This window comes from Pleurodeles waltl, chromosome 9 (assembly GCF_031143425.1).
Source record: "Pleurodeles waltl isolate 20211129_DDA chromosome 9, aPleWal1.hap1.20221129, whole genome shotgun sequence".
Classification (NCBI taxonomy): domain Eukaryota; kingdom Metazoa; phylum Chordata; class Amphibia; order Caudata; family Salamandridae; genus Pleurodeles; species Pleurodeles waltl.
In genome coordinates, this window is record NC_090448.1 from 914,882,004 (window position 1) to 914,898,045 (window position 16,042).

The following is a 16,042-nucleotide window of genomic DNA, read 5'->3' on the forward strand; positions in this document are numbered from 1 at the left end:
AGAGGGTCGCCTGGGGGGCGCTCCTGCACTGGAGTTCGGTTCCTTCCGGTTCTGGGGGCTGCAGGTGCAGTGTTGGTTCCAGGCGTCCCTTGTTACAGGCAGTCGCTGTCAGGGGGAGCCTCTGGACTTCCTCTGCAGGCGTCGCTGTGGGGGCTCAGGGGTGGTCTTCTCTGGCTACTCACAGGCTCGGAGTTGCCGGAGACTCCTCCTTGAGGTGTTTGTTTTCCGCAGGTCGAGCCGGGGGCGTCGGGTGCAGAGTGGAAAGTCTCACGCTTCTGGCGGGAAACGTAAAGTCCTTAGAGTTGTTTCTTTGTTGCAAGGAAGTTGCAGATTGTTGAACAGGGCCGCTGTTCACAGGAGTTTCTTGGTCCTTGGTTGCAGGGCAGTCCTCTGAAGCTTCAGAGGTCGCTGGTCCCTGTTGGATGCGTCGCTGTTGCAGTTTTCTTTGAAGTTGGGAGACAGGCCGATAGGGCTGGGGCCAAAGCAGTTGTCGTCTCCTTCACTGTAGGGCTTAAGGTCGGCAGTCCTTCTGGTTAAGGTTGCAGGAATATAGTTTCCTAGGTTCTGGGGAGCCCCTAAATACTGAATTTAGGGGTGTGTTCAGGTCGGGGAGGGCAGTAGCCAATGGCTACTGTCCTTGAGGGTGGCTACACCCTCTTTGTGCCTCCTCCCTGTGGTGAGGGGGGCACAGCCCTAATCCTATTGGGGGAATCCTCCATCCACAAGATGGAGGATTTCTAAAAGTAAGAGTCACCTCAGCTCAGGGCACCTTAGAGGCTGTCCTGACTGGTGGGTGACTCCTCCTTGTTTTTCTAATTATCTCCTCCAGCCTTGCTGCCAAAAGTGGGGGCAGTGGCCGGAGGGGCGGGCATCTCCACTATCTGGGATGCCCTGTGGTGCTGTAACAAAGTGGGTGAGCCTTTCAGGTGTTACAGTTCCTGCAGGGGGAGGTGAGAAGCACCTCCACCCAGTACAGGCTTTGTTCCTGGCCACAGGGTGACAAAGGCACTCTCCCCATGTGGCCAGCAACATGTCTGGTGTGTGGCAGGCTGGCAAAAACTAGTCTGCCTACACTGGAAGTCGGGTATGATTTCAGGGAACATCTCTAAGATGCCCTCTGAGTGTATTTTACAATAAATTGCACACTGGCATCAGTGTTTATTTATCGTACTGAGAAGTTTGATACCAAACTTCCCAGTTTTCAGTGTAGCCATTATGCTGCTGTGGAGTTCGTTTTTGACAGACTCCCAGACCATATACTCTTATGGCTACCCTGCACTTACAATGTCTACGGTTTGGCTTAGACACTGTAAGGGCATAGTGCTCATGCACTTATGCCCTCACCTGTGGTATAGTGCACCCTGCCTTAGGGCTGTAAGGCCTGCTAGAGGGGTGACTTACCTATGCCACAGGCAGTGTGAGGTGGGCATGGCACCCTGAGGGGAGTTCCATGTCGACTTAGTCATTTTCTCCCCACCAGCACACACAAGCTGTGGAGCAGTGTGTATGTGTTGAGTGCGGGGTCCCAAGGGTGGCATAAGACATGCTGCAGCCTTTAGAGACTTTCCCTGGCGTCAGAGCCCTTGGTACCAGGGTTACCAGTTATAAGGGACTTACCCGAGTACCAGGGTTGTGCCAATTATGGCAACAAAGGTACAGTTTAGGGAAAGAACACTGGTGCTGCTGCCTGGTTAGCAGGGTCCCAGCACACTTTCAAATCATAACTTAGCATCAGCAAAGGCAAAACTTCAGGGGGTAACCATGCCAAGGAGGCATTTCCTTACAAGCCCCTCCTCCTTCCTATCCACATTTGGGCTCAAGCTTGACTCATGATCATCCCCATGCAATAAACTTGAGATGGATAGCCATGTTTACAACGGAGCACCCATCTGGCATAACACCAGTATTAACATTAATGAATGATGCTACAGTAGGAAGCATGAGATACATGTTAAATTATCACTTTATTCAGAATGACTGTAGGAAGCTGGCCCTTTATGTGGTATGTGAATACCTTGTAAAGGGACAAGGGGTTCCCCAGTGAGTGGACAGGGCTTGCAATGCAATACTAGAGTGATCTGTTTAGAGTTAGTGTGGTTGAGCACCCTTAGGCAAAACACAGAGGAGTGCAAGACATCCACAGATAAACACAATAGTTAATAAACGAGAAACACGACTCCAGAAGGAGATCCACGCCAATTTATAACAATAGCAGGTGTCATTATATATGTTTATGCATCAGAAAAAAATATTTCACTACGTTTTTAAATGGGAATTCTTCTCACTTTCAAAAGTGGACACTGCAATTTCAGAGTTCTGCAATGTTATCCTATGGAAGGAAAAACAAGCTATGAAAACAGGTAGAGTACAGCGACTTACAAGACCAATCTCCTGGGGTTCAGGTCAGTGGTGGGCAAGGTCCACGGTAGTACCCACAATACACCCTCAGAGGCACGGGGGCACTCGGGTGCAAAGTGCAGCACAGTATCGAGTTCCCAGTGTGTTCCTGTGGAGATCGGTCACTACGAAAAGAGGCTGCAGACTGACAACAGTGGGGTGCAGGCCTCACGGTTCTTGTGGTCGACAGGTGCAGAGGTGTCCTGAGATGTCAGGTTTTTCTGGCTGGAGCGGTTGTAGTAGAGGGGGAGCTCGGTGCAGACACTGCAGGTGTCGTCAGGGAGCCCAGGAGGAATCAAACTCTGGATGGCTGGGGAACCTGGTTGACACTGGTGGTCCACTTCAACTCTGGTCGGAGACGGTGTGTGCAGTGGTGACTTAAGGTGTTGGATTTTGGTGGTTCCAGAGGCTTCAGAGTCTCTTCTTTGAAGTTTGTTGGCGAACCGGTCCGCTGCTCACGGGAGGTCTTGTGTGTCTATGGAAGGCAGGCAGTCCTCCTGGGTTTCTGGAGTCACAGCTGCAGGACGAGTTGACTTTGGTACAGATTTCGATGAAGGCAGACAGGCTGGTGGAGTTGGTACCAGGTCAGTTGCCTCTTTTCTCCTCTTCTGCAGTTGCAGCTCTTCTGCGTCCTTGGTTGTCCTAGATCGTCAAGATCTGCTTCTCTGGTGCCAGGGGCTTCCCTAAATACTGAATTTAGGGGTGTGTAGGGTAGTAACCAGTGGGCCACTGACCCCTGGGGTCACTGTCCCCTATATAACCCCTTCCTGTGGGAAATGAGTATAACCCTGTCCCAGAATTCCTAGGTATGTCAACTCTAAGATGGCTACCTCTGAAAAATCATGTCTGCCTCGCAGTAGCCCACCTTAGGGGTGGTACTAGCCTGGAGGTGGCACGCCTAATTTTCCTGCATGTCCAGGTGCCAAATGGACTCTAGACAGGTGGGCTGGCTTTCTCTCTTGTAAAGGGAGCCAGATTTGCATTTCAAAGACGGCAACCCTTTGAGGCTTGCCCACTTAGGAAGGCTAATCTGCAGGTCATCCTTTGGGAGGGGGTGTTACACCCTCCTCCCGGACAGGCTTTTGTTCTGGGCTTCCTGAGAGCAGAGAGGTCTCACCATAAGGGTCCAGAATGGTGTCTCAGGTGGCAGGCTGGCAGAAACTGATCCACGAGGACACCAGAGACTGGTAGGTATCCGGGGGCACCTCTAAGGTGCCTTCTAGGTGCATTTATTGGTAAATACAACACTGACATCAGCGTAGGTTCACCAATACAAAATGTTTGGTACCAAACATCCCTATCTTCAGTGAAGCCATCATGTAGCTGGGAAACCCATATTGACCAGTGTCCAACACATGCAGTTAAAATGGCTTCCCTGGTCACTTTCTGTGTCTGAGAATTGACAGACATAGCTGGGACATAGCTGCTTGTGCAGATATGCCCTCACATGTAATATAATGCACCCTGTCTTAGGGCTCTAAGGCCTGCTAGAGGGGTGACTTGAATATATTGCATGTAGTGCTAACGGAGAAGGCACACAGGATGTGTGCCATGTCCTGTTTTCACTTTCACCTGCATTAAGACACACAATCTGCAGTGGTGGCCCGTCAGATGCTTGGTGAGGGGTCCTTTAGGGTGGCACAATTCGTGCTGCAGCCCTTAGGGACCCTCTTTAGTACCTGAGCCCCTAGTTACCAGGGATGCCAATTACTTAGGACTTACAGAGGGTGGTAAAAGTTTTGCCAATTGGGGAAACAGTTCGGTTTTGGGAAAGAGATTTGTCACTTATTTAGCAGGAACCCAGTGCACTTTCAGTTGAAATCAGATCATGTACCATGCAAAAAGTGGGAGAAAACCATGTCAAAACTGGACTCTTTCCTACAATGAATCTTTGAAACAGAGACACTGCAGACAGAATATGGCTTACCCCTTTGCAGAATTGGAACTATGGCTTCTTCAGTGCAGCTTAGGGGACATATGTGGTCCTGGCCCCCCATGCCCTAAAATGTTCACCAATTCTGTTATTTGAAAACAAGGAGCATAAGCAGAGGTATGATAGCTGGCCTTTACCAAGCTATTATCATCAGAATCTACTGTAGGCTGATGACATAGGAAACAAAACTATGGTGGCTGCCATAACTAGGAATAGACTTTACTGATGAAGACTGAGACCATCAAATTACTTGGGGCCAGGGAGCTTGGGGGCAGAGGTGTTTTGTCCTGCAGGGACGATGAGTTAGAGGCTCTCACGGTTCTTGGTGCGCCTGCAGAAGAGGGGAAAAAGAAATACAGCATGACGACTTATGGTGTGGAGCAGGCCTCTCTAAATCCTTCAAGTTGCAGGTAAGCTTTGGCAGCAGTGGTGGTCAGGCTGAACACAAACAAGCCTTGGTGCTTGCAGTGGTACCCTGGATAATTGTATTGGAAGGCTCTGGGCAGGCTCATTGTCTCGAGGACTGGATGGGTCGGTGGGGCGGCACTCCAGGATCCTCTTCCTGCCGAGTTGCTAACTCGTGGACCCAATGGTCAGCAGAATGGGGAATCAGACTGTTGCTGTTGGAGAGTGCTGGTGCAGGGAAGTGGATCCTCCACTCCAATGGAGATGCTGGCTGGTGGTCAAATTGCTGGCAATCCTCCAAGGTTCTGGGTGGATGCACAGCTGCAGGACAAGTCCAGTGTTTGCAATTGTTGGGACTGGAGCAGGGAAGCAGAGTTTTGTGCCAAGTCCACGGCTAGTTCACAGTTTTTGCATCTTTGGCTCTACATTCTTTCTTTTTTTCGTAGGAACTCTGGGACAGGATTGTGCCCCCTTCCCACAGGAAGTGGTCATATAGGGGGGTCTAGCGACCCCAGGGGTAAGTATGCCATTGGCTACTACTTTAAACTCCCCTAAATTCAGTATTTTGGTGGCCCCGTGACACCAGGAACTTAGATTCCTCTGACTACAAGAAGATCAAAGAAGAGCCAACCAGTGCAAGAACTGTTGACCAGCTGTGGACTCTGGCGCCAAACCCGACCCGCTTGCTCCTGTCCCGACAATTGCAAAGACATGAATTGTCCTGCAGCTGTGTGTAAGGAAATGCCTCCTTGGCATGGTTGCCCCCTGACTTTTTGCCTTTGCTGATGCTATGTTTACAATTGAAAGTGTGCTGAGGCCTGCTAACCAGGCCCCAGCACCAGTGTTCTTTCCCTAACCTGTAATTTTGTATCCACAATTGGCAGACCCTGGCATCCAGATAAGTCCCTTGTAACTGGTACTTCTAGTACCAAGGGCCCTGATGCCAAGGAAGGTCTCTAAGGGCTGCAGCATGTCTTATGCCACCCTGGAGACCTCTCACTCAGCACAGACACACTGCTTGCCAGCTTGTGTGTGCTAGTGAGAACAAAACGAGTAAGTCGACATGGCACTCCCCTCAGGGTGCCATGCCAGCCTCTCACTGCCTATGCAAGTATAGGTCAGTCACCCCTCTAGCAGGCCTTACAGCCCTAAGGCAGGGTGCACTATACCATAGGTGAGGGTACCAGTGCATGAGCATGGTACCCCTACAGTGTCTAAACAAAACCTTAGACATTGTAAGTGCAGGGTAGCCATAAGAGTATATGGTCTGGGAGTTTGTCAAACACGAACTCCACAGCACCATAATGGCTACACTGAAAACTGGGAAGTTTGGTATCAAACTTCTCAACACAATAAATGCACACTGATGCCAGTGTACATTTTATTGTAAAATACACCACAGAGGGCACCTTAGACGTGCCCCCTGAAACTTAACCGACTGTCTGTGCAGCCTGCCACACTAGAGACATGTTGCTGGCCCCATGGGGAGAGTGCCTTTGTCACTCTGAGGCCAGTAACAAAGCCTGCACTGGGTGGAGATGCTAACACCTCCCCCAGGCAGGAGCTGTAACACCTGGCGGTGAGCCTCAAAGGCTCACCCCTTTGTCACAGCCCAGCAGGGCACTCCAGCTTAGTGGAGTTGCCCGCCCCCTCCGGCCACGGCCCCCACTTTTGGCGGCAAGGCTGGAGGGAACAAAGAAAGCAACAAGGAGGAGTCACTGGCCAGTCAGGACAGCCCCTAAGGTGTCCTGAGCTGAGGTGACTCTAACTTTTAGAAATCCTCCATCTTGCAGATGGAGGATTCCCCCAATAGGGTTAGGATTGTGACCCCCTCCCCTTGGGAGGAGGCACAAAGAGGGTGTACCCACCCTCAGGGCTAGTAGCCATTGGCTACTAACCCCCCAGACCTAAACACGCCCTTAAATTTAGTATTTAAGGGCTACCCTGAACCCTAGAAAATTAGATTCCTGCAACAAGAAGAAGAAGGACTGCCCAGCTGAAAACCCCTGCAGAGGAAGACCAGAAGACAACAACTGCCTTGGCTCCAGAAACTCACCGGCCTGTCTCCTGCCTTCCAAAGAACTCTGCTCCAGCGACGCCTTCCAAAGGGACCAGCGACCTCTGAATCCTCTGAGGACTGCCCTGCTTCGACGACGACAAGAAACTCCCGAGGACAGCGGACCTGCTCCAAAAAGACTGCAACTTTGTTTCAAGAAGCAGCTTTAAAGAACCCTGCAATCTCCCCGCAAGAAGCGTGAGACTTGCAACACTGCACCCGGCGACCCCGACTCAGCTGGTGGAGAACCAACACCTCAGGGAGGACCCCCGGACTACTCTACGACTGTGAGTACCAAAACCTGTCCCCCCTGAGCCCCCACAGCGCCGCCTGCAGAGGGAATCCCGAGGCTTCCCCTGACCGCGACTCTCTGAAACCTAAGTCCCGACGCCTGGAAAAGACCCTGCACCCGCAGCCCCCAGGACCTGAAGGACCGGACTTTCACTGCAGAAGTGACCCCCAGGAGTCCCTCTCCCTTGCCCAAGTGGAGGTTTCCCCGAGGAAGCCCTCCCTTGCCTGCCTGCAGCGCTGAAGAGATCCCTTGATCTCTCATTGACTTCCATTGCGAACCCGACGCTTGTTCTAACACTGCACCCGGCCGCCCCCGCGCCGCTGAGGGTGAAATTTCTGTGTGGGCTTGTGTCCCCCCCGGTGCCCTACAAAACCCCCCTGGTCTGCCCTCCGAAGACGCGGGTACTTACCTGCAAGCAGACCGGAACCGGGGCACCCCCTTCTCTCCATTCTAGCCTATGCGTTTTGGGCACCACTTTGAACTCTGCACCTGACCGGCCCTGAGCTGCTGGTGTGGTAACTTTGGGGTTGCTCTGAACCCCCAACGGTGGGCTACCTTGGACCAAGAACTGAACCCTGTAAGTGTCTTACTTACCTGGTAAAACTAACAAAAACTTCCCTCCCCCAGGAACTGTGAAAATTGCACTGTGTCCACTTTTGAAATAGCTATTTGTGAATAACTTGAAAAGTATACATGCAATTGAAATGATTCAAAGTTCCTAATGTACTTACCTGCAATACCTTTCAAACAAGATATTACATGTTAAATTTGAACCTGTGGTTCTTAAAATAAACTAAGAAAATATATTTTTCTATAACAAAACCTATTGGCTGGATTTGTCTCTGAGTGTGTGTACCTCATTTATTGTCTGTGTATGTACAACAAATGCTTAACACTACTCCTTGGATAAGCCTACTGCTCGACCACACTACCACAAAATAGAGCATTAGTATTATCTCTTTTTACCACTATTTTACCTCTAAGGGGAACCCTTGGACTCTGTGCATGCTATTCCTTACTTTGAAATAGCACATACAGAGCCAACTTTCTACACTGTGCATCCTCCCAGAGCCTTGGAGACCTACCAGCCATCGCCTTACTTGGAATGGAGGAGACACTGCCCTGCACCAGCAAGCAACAACTGTAACTGCCCTGTCCCCAGTTGTACAGACCATAGGGTCCACCAATGGAGCAACTCACCAGGAAGAGGATCCCGAGTGCCTAGGAGGTTAGCCCCATCAACCCACCTAGTCTTCGAGACACAGAGCCTGCCCGAACCCTCCCTGCACCAATACCCGCGGTACCACAGCCAGTTGCTAGCACCAAAGCTGGCTTGTATTCAGGCCGAACACCTCCGCCACCAAAACTTACCTGCATGTCGAGGGCCTTCAAGAGGCCAGCTCCATGACAGAAGCAGTGTTGCTGTTTTTTCGTTTCCACTCTTTTGCAAGTGCACAGAGAAGTGTGAAAACCTCAAACTCGCTGACCTGCCTCACAAAGCACCCGAGCCCTCAAGCCCGAATCCATTGAAACTCAGTCTCTGTGGTCCAGAGACCCTCAAGAGCAAAGCCTCCCTTTTGCTTCTGCTGAACTGGTCCCCCAGTCACCACTTCACGTCTTTTTCTTAATTTCTAGTTTCTTTCCCATTGACTTAAGCATGTAGCATTTGAGGCTACCACTGCTGGAAGCAGCTCTGCAGCCACACATCAGGGAAGGTAAACTTGAACTCTTGGTTCTTTCTTGGACCTTGGCCCTACCTACCTTAAGTCCGGAAGAACAGTCTTATAAGTCTTTTGCAAGTGACCCTATGCAGTGTATGTTTCTCCCGTAGGATAACATTACCGCATTTGAGGCTTAAGCTTCAAACTTGACAGCTTAATTTTATGTATTTTTAAATATTGCTAACTGGGAGAAGTGTATACCTGATCTTGAAGATCGTGGTATCTAAATTAATGGAAACATGTTATTTTTCTAAATTGGTCTCAGGTTTCTTCTTGAGTCTGTCTCATTTATTTACTATGTGTGCTCAGCAAGTGCTTAACACTGCCCTCTGGTAAACCTAAACTGCTTGCCCATACTATCACAAGGGGAGCATTTGGGATTATTAATTTAAGCCTTTGTTAGCCAATAAGGGTTGTCTCGACTATTTTGATGGTGTATCCCTAGCAAGCTTCCTACAGCCACTTACTGGCATGCAAAGGGACCGCTCAAACATTTCCAGATCTGGTCTGATGCCCGGGAAATATTCTAAGGTAAGCAATTTGTGGCTAGATATTTTGTCTACCAGATAAGGTAAGTAACATATTAATTATTGACAGCCAAGAAGCTGTTGGCATAAAGGAGCCTTAGACACTGAAGTGTGGAGAGAGTAGACCGAGCTCCTTTAGTAAAACGATTAGTCCTTTTGATGAGAAGGGTTTCTGATTATTGTTCCTGTAGCATTGCTATTTAGTAGGTGGTGGAGAGAAGGGTCAGACAGCAGTCTGTTGGTCATGGTAAAAAGAACACTTAGTTGAGGCCAGTCTTTAGTCCTTTCTCTTTTCATTCTTCAGTGTGACTGATGACAGCCAGGTGCAGACAGCTAACACCATTGTTGTGGGTACTCCAAATATGGCACTAAAATGCTGTGAGGAGCATCACTCTGCATAAAGGCTGTGGATGTAGAGCAGCCTGGGGACAACACTTGATAAGAGAACCAACACAAACTAGTTCTTAAAATGCAGACAGTGGATCCACATCGATTTTCTTTGACTGTTTAAAAGTGGGACCCACTGACCAGCTTGTTTTCACACTTTAAAGTTCTTTTTGACCAAGGGAAGGTGTGCCCCTCAGAGTACCCCAAGAACTGCTGTGCAACCAGGGATGGTGTCCAACAGCCAGCTGCACATCTGTAAGGGGACATCACCTGAGCCTTGTTTTCTTAGAAGCTGTTCACCTGACCTGAAACGCCTGGAATCCTGCCTGCCTGCTAAGAGAGGGATGGAGCCTGCCAATCATGCAGGAGAAGTGAAAGCCCATGAGGAGCTTGTAGGAAGCTGACCTGGTGTGTGGTGAGCACCTATGGTGTCATCACCTTATACCAGGTCTAGATATCCCCTATTAGTTAGGTGTAGGCATTGTCTAGGAAGCCAGGGCTCTCTAGAGGTAGCTGTGGATGAACAGCCGAGACTTATCTAGGAGACGTGCAGAGCTCTTGCAATACCACTACAGCCACACAGCACTTACACACATGAAAGAACCACACAGTGTTAGAAAAATAAAGGTACTTTATTGTAGTAAGACAATTAGTAAAACACTGTCTAGGCAATACTCCACTGGGTGTTAAGTAAACACACTATATGTATATATTAGAAGTCAGTGATTAGCATTGAAAGCAATAGCAAATAGTAAAAAGAATAGCAAATAGTGAAGGCCCTAGGGGGAGACCAAACCATATACTAAGTAAGTGGAATGAGAAAGGCAGTCCCTCGCCCAAGGAAGTGGAATCAGTGGAGGGGAGCTGAAGGAACTAGGAACCCCACAAGAGGTAAGTACCTGTTTTTTTCCCAAATCCACAGGAGAACTTTGGAAAAGGACTGTGCATGACCCAGACAAGACTGGAAGAAGCCAAAGGTGGGTCCTGACAGAAGAGAACCTGTAAAAGGAGGAGACCAAGTCCAGTTCAAGTTGGAGTGTCTGGCTGTTGCAGGAGCTACTACCCACCCTTCTGTGAATGCAGGACTAGGTCAACAGTGGATGAAGAAAATCAGCAGTGCAGCACAGGAGCAGTAGAGGACTTCCAGAAGTGATATAAGTGATGTCCTATGTCGGTAGTTGTTATGTAGTCAGTGGTGCTGGAAAACAACCATGAAGCCTTGGCAAATGCAAGAGTCAGAGAAGGTGGTTTTGCAAGGATGAAGACCAACCAGGCCCAGAGGACTCAACCCAAGGAAGGGAGTATTAGGTGACCCTCAACAGCTGAAAGAGTCACAAGAAGAGGAGGTGGCCCCCACAGGTGACCCACTGGCAGCAGGCACTGGAGTTGTAGTGAGGCCCACTCAGCACACCTGAAAAGAAGTCGCATGTTGCTGGAGCAGCAGGGAGGAGACTGCTTTGCAGGAATATAGCTGGAGGACGGGGCTACAAAGGGCCTGAGGATCCCTTGGAAAAGAAACAAACAAGCCTTGGTAGCTGCAAGAGTTGCAGTGCACAGGGTTACTGATCTGCAAGGAGAGACAAGGGCTCACCGTCTCCCAAGTTGGACAGCTGGCAGAGAGGACCAAGGGGACAACGCCAGACCACCTCCACCACCTGTGATGCAGGATCCGTGCAGCTCTGGAGGAGGGAAGATCCACACAGCTGGTCATCATTGCAGTTGGTACCTGCGGATGCAGAGGAGTGACTTTCACTCCAAGGGAGATTCTTTCTTGCTTCTTGTGCAGGCTGTAGAACCGCCGCCCTCACAGGATGCAAAGCTAGGGAAATATTGCAGTTGCTGGAAGGAGCCGGATAAACAACGTTGCAAAGCGGAGTCGTTGCTTGAGTTTGCAGATTGTCAGTTCCTGGAGGGTCCAGTTGCAGTCCCGGTGCCAGAAGATGAAGAAAAGGATGCAGAGGAGCCTTGCTGGAATCTTGCATGTCGAATTTGACGACCCACCTGAGAGGGAGACCCTGAATAGCCCAGGAAAGGGGACTGGTCACCTAGGAGGGTGACCACCTTTCAGGAGGGAGCTGTGAAGTCACCTGCCTGACTTGGCCAATCAGATGCTCTCAGGGGCCTCTGCCCACCTTGGATTTAAGATGGTAGAATTAAGTGGCCACCTGGAGGAGCTCTGGGCACCACCCCTGGGGTGGTGATGGACAGGGGAGTAGTCAACCCCCTTTCTGTTAAGTTCCATGCCAGAGCACGGACCCAGGATAACCTGGACTGTGCAAACTCGTTTTTGCAAGAAGGGCACCAAATGTGCCCTTCAAAGTATACCTGTAGCTTGGGGAGGCTACCCCTTCCAAACTATCAGAACCTTGTTCCAAAGTAGAGGGTGTTGCCTTCCTTTCCCAAATGAAATCCTTTGTTCTGCCTTTCTCTGCTTGAACTGGTCAAGGAGCAAGAGGACAGAAACCTGAGGGAAGGCAGCAGAAAATCCTAGAGTATTGGTAGGAGCAATGCTGGAGGTGCTCTAAGAAGCCCCCAGAATGCATGGAATCATACAACCAGTACTGGCAACAGTATTTGGGTATGATTTCGACAAGTTTTGTACCAAAAAAACCCTGGTTTGGAGTTACCATTATGTAGCTGGACACAGGTGTCCAGTACATGGGTAAAGTGCCTCCCCGCACTTAAGTAGTCCAGAGTAATAGAACTGGAGTTTGTTGGGGCAGCTCTGCTCATGCAGGGCTGCCCTTACACACAGGTACCTGCACTCTGCCCTCTGGGCCAGGAGGGCCTGGCATAGGGGTGACTTAAAGTGCCCTGGTGCAGTGACCTGTAGTGAAAAGGTGCATGCACCTTTTCACACAGACTGCAATGGGCCGGCATACAGACACATTTTGCATAGGCTGCCTTGGGTGGCACAATACATGCTGCAGCCTGAGGGGTAACCCCTGGTGCTCCAATGCCCTGGGTACCTAAGTTACATTTACTAGGACTTATATGGGAGTACCACTATGCCACTTGTGGGGGTGTGTAAAGTCCTACGCAATCAAATTTAGAGGGAGAGAGCAGTCACTGGGGTCCTTGTTAGCAGGATCCCAGTTAAGTCCCTGGTAAATGGTACCAAGGGCCCTGTTGCCAGGGAAGGTCTCTAAGGGCTGCCGCATGTCTTATGCCACCCAGGGGACCAACTCACTCAGCACACGCACACTGCCTCTCAGCTTGTGTGTGTTGGTGGGGAGAAAATGACTAAGTTGACATGGCACTCCCCTCAGAATGCCATGCCCACCTCTCACTGCCTGTGGCATATGTAAGTCACCCCTCTAGCAGGCCTTACAGCCCTAAGGCAGGGTGCACTATACCACTGGTGAGGGCATATGTGCATGAGCGCTATGCCCCTACAGTGTCTAAGCAAAACCTTAGACATTGTAAGTGCAGTATATGGTCTGGGAGTTTGTCAAACATGAACTCCACAGTTCCATAATGGCTACACTGAAATCTGGGAAGTTTGGTATCAAACTTCTCAGCACAATAAATGCACACTGATGTCAGCGTGGGATTTATTGTAAAATGCACCCAGAAGGCATCTTAGAGATGCCCCTTAAAACCAGTCTGACTCCTAGTGCTAGGCTGACCAGTTTCTGCCAGCCTGCCACAACCAGACGAGTTTCTGGCCACATGGGGAGAGAGAGAGTTCCTTAGTCACTCTGTGGCCAGGCCCAAAACCTGTACGGGGTGGAGGTGCTTCTCACCTCCACCTGCAGGAACTGTAACACCTGGTGGTGAGCCTCAAAGGCTCATGCCTTTTGTTACAACACCACAGGGCATCCCAGCTAGTGGAGATGCCCGCCCCTCCGGCCACTGCCCACACTTTTAGCGGCAAGGCAGGAGAGGATAATGAAAAAATTAGTTGTCACCCACCAGTCAGGATAGCCCCTAAGGTGTCCTGATCTGAGGTGACCCCTTCCTTTAGAAATTCTCCAGATTAGGGTCGTGCTCCCCTCGCCCGAGGTAGGAGGCACAAAGAGGGTGTAGCCACCCTCCAGGACAGTAGCCATCGGCTACTGCCCTCCTGACCTAAACACGCCCCTACATTTAGTATTTAGGGGCGACCCAGAACCCAGGAAATAAGATTCCTGTAACCTACACACAGGATTGCTGACCTGAAAGCCCTGCAGAGACGACAGACGACAACTGACTTGGCCCCAACCCTACCAGCCTGTCTCCAGACTCAAAGAACCTGCACAGCAACACATCCAGTTGGACCAGTGACCTCTGAGGACACAGAGGACTGCCCTGAACCCGAAGGACCAAGAAACTCCAGAGAACAGATGCACTGTTTAACAACAGCAACATCTTTGCAACAAAGAAGCAACTTTTAAAGAACTCGCTCTTCTTGCCGGAAGCGTGAGACTTCACACTCTACACCCAACACCCCTGGCTCGAGCTCCAGAGAACTAACACTGCAAGGAGGACTGCGACTTCGTGAGTAACCTGAGACGACCCCACTGGACCCCTACAGAGAGGATCCAGAGGCTCCCCCTGACTGCAATTGCCTGGAACAAAGAATCCGACACCTGGACCACGCAATGCACCTGCAGCCCCCAGGACCGAAAGGAACCAATCACCAGTGCAGCAATGACCAGCAGGCGGCCCTCTTCCTACCCCAGGCGGTGGCTGGCCCAAGAAACCCTCCCTGTGCACTGCCTGCATCGCCTAAGTTACCCCCGGGTCCTTCCATTGCTTTCGATAGCAAACCAGGCACCTACTTAGCACACTGCACCTGGCAGCCCCTGTGCCGCTGAGGGTGTGTTTTGTGTACCTGTTTGTGTCCCCCCCCCTTACCTGCCTGCAGACAGGAACTGGAGCACCCCTATTCCCCATAGGCATCAAAGTGTCTTGGGCCCTCCTTTGACCTCTGCACCTGACCGGCCCTGTGTTGCTGGTGCGGTGACTTTGGGGTGGCCTTGAACCCCCAACGGTGGGCTGCCTATGCCCAGGAGACTGACTGCGTAAGTGCTTTACTTACCTCAGAAACTTAACCATGCTTATCTCCCCCAAGAACTGTTGATTTGTGCACTGTGTCCACTTTTAAAATAGCTTATTGCCATTTTAACCTATACTGTGTGTACTACTGCTTTAATTCAAAGTTCCTTACTTACCTGTGTGGAGTACCTTGTATTTTATGTATTTACTTCAAATCTTGAATCTTGTGGTTCTCAAATAAATTAAGAAAATATATTTTTTCATATAAAAGCTATTGGCCTGGAGTTAAGTCTTTGAGTGTGTGTTCCTCATTTATTGCCTGTGTGTGTACAACAAATGCTTAACCCTACCCTCCTGATAAGCCTACTGCTCAACCACACTACCACAAAATAGAGAATTAGTATTATCTAATTTTGCCACTATCAACCTCTAAGGGGAACCCTTGGACTCTGTGCACATTATCTCTCACTTTGAGATAGTATATACAGAGCCAACTTCCTACATGTGGCAGACGTCAGATGCTCTTTGTCTTGGGTTTAGCTGAATTTAGCTGAAGAGGGACAAACAGGTCTCACTGTCCCTGAAGTCCCTTGACGTGCAGGTCGGTTTTCCTCTGAGTTGGTGCCTGGCCTGGACACAACAAGCCTTGGCTGCTGCAAGAGGCCCAGTACCCAAGGTATTAGTGTTGCCTCTTTTGGTGCCTGCCGCTGCAGGGAAGTAGCTCCTCTACTCCAAGGGAGTTTCTTTGGTAATTAGTGAAGCACTGGCAGCCCTCCTGGTTTCTTGGAGTCTGCACAGCGGCAAGATGAGTAGGCTGCTACACAAGGGTTGAGTGCAGCAGGCAGGGCTGGCACAAAGTCAGTTGTGCTCTTCATTTCTCGGGTCAGTGGTATTCTTTTTCCACTTCTTTTGTGTCCATTGAAGTCTGAAGTCCTGGTATCAGGGGGTCCCCTAAATACTCAATTTAGGGGTGTTAAGGAGAGTGAGGGGTAGTAGCTTATGGTCTGCTTACTCCTGGGGTCACTAAACCCCCTAAATGCTCACTTTCTTTGGGAGAGTGGGCATCACCCTGTCCCAGACTTCCTAATTCAACCACACAGAAGATGGTGGAATTCCTAAGTTCATGTTCTCTTCAGGTTAGTCACCCTATGTAGGAAAGTGCCCCTTTTTGACATGGTCACCCCCCACGTTTTGCCTGGTAATTGATGCAGTTTTGACTGCAAGAGCACTGGGTTTCTGCTGTCCAGGTCCCTAGTACCAGATCTCTTTCCCTAAAGCTGTGCTATTGTTCCCCAATTCACAATATGTTTGGGGCCCCCTGTAAGTTCCTAGTAAATGGTATAG

At 50.1% G+C, this 16,042-nt stretch overlaps 1 protein-coding gene across 1 annotated transcript in view; it reads left to right on the forward strand.

The window, feature by feature from the left end:
- The window catches only part of PAPOLA (poly(A) polymerase alpha), an 858,334-nt gene that overhangs the window by 460,808 nt on the left and 381,484 nt on the right, over window positions 1-16,042 (forward strand). The gene's annotated exons all lie outside the window — the stretch shown is intronic.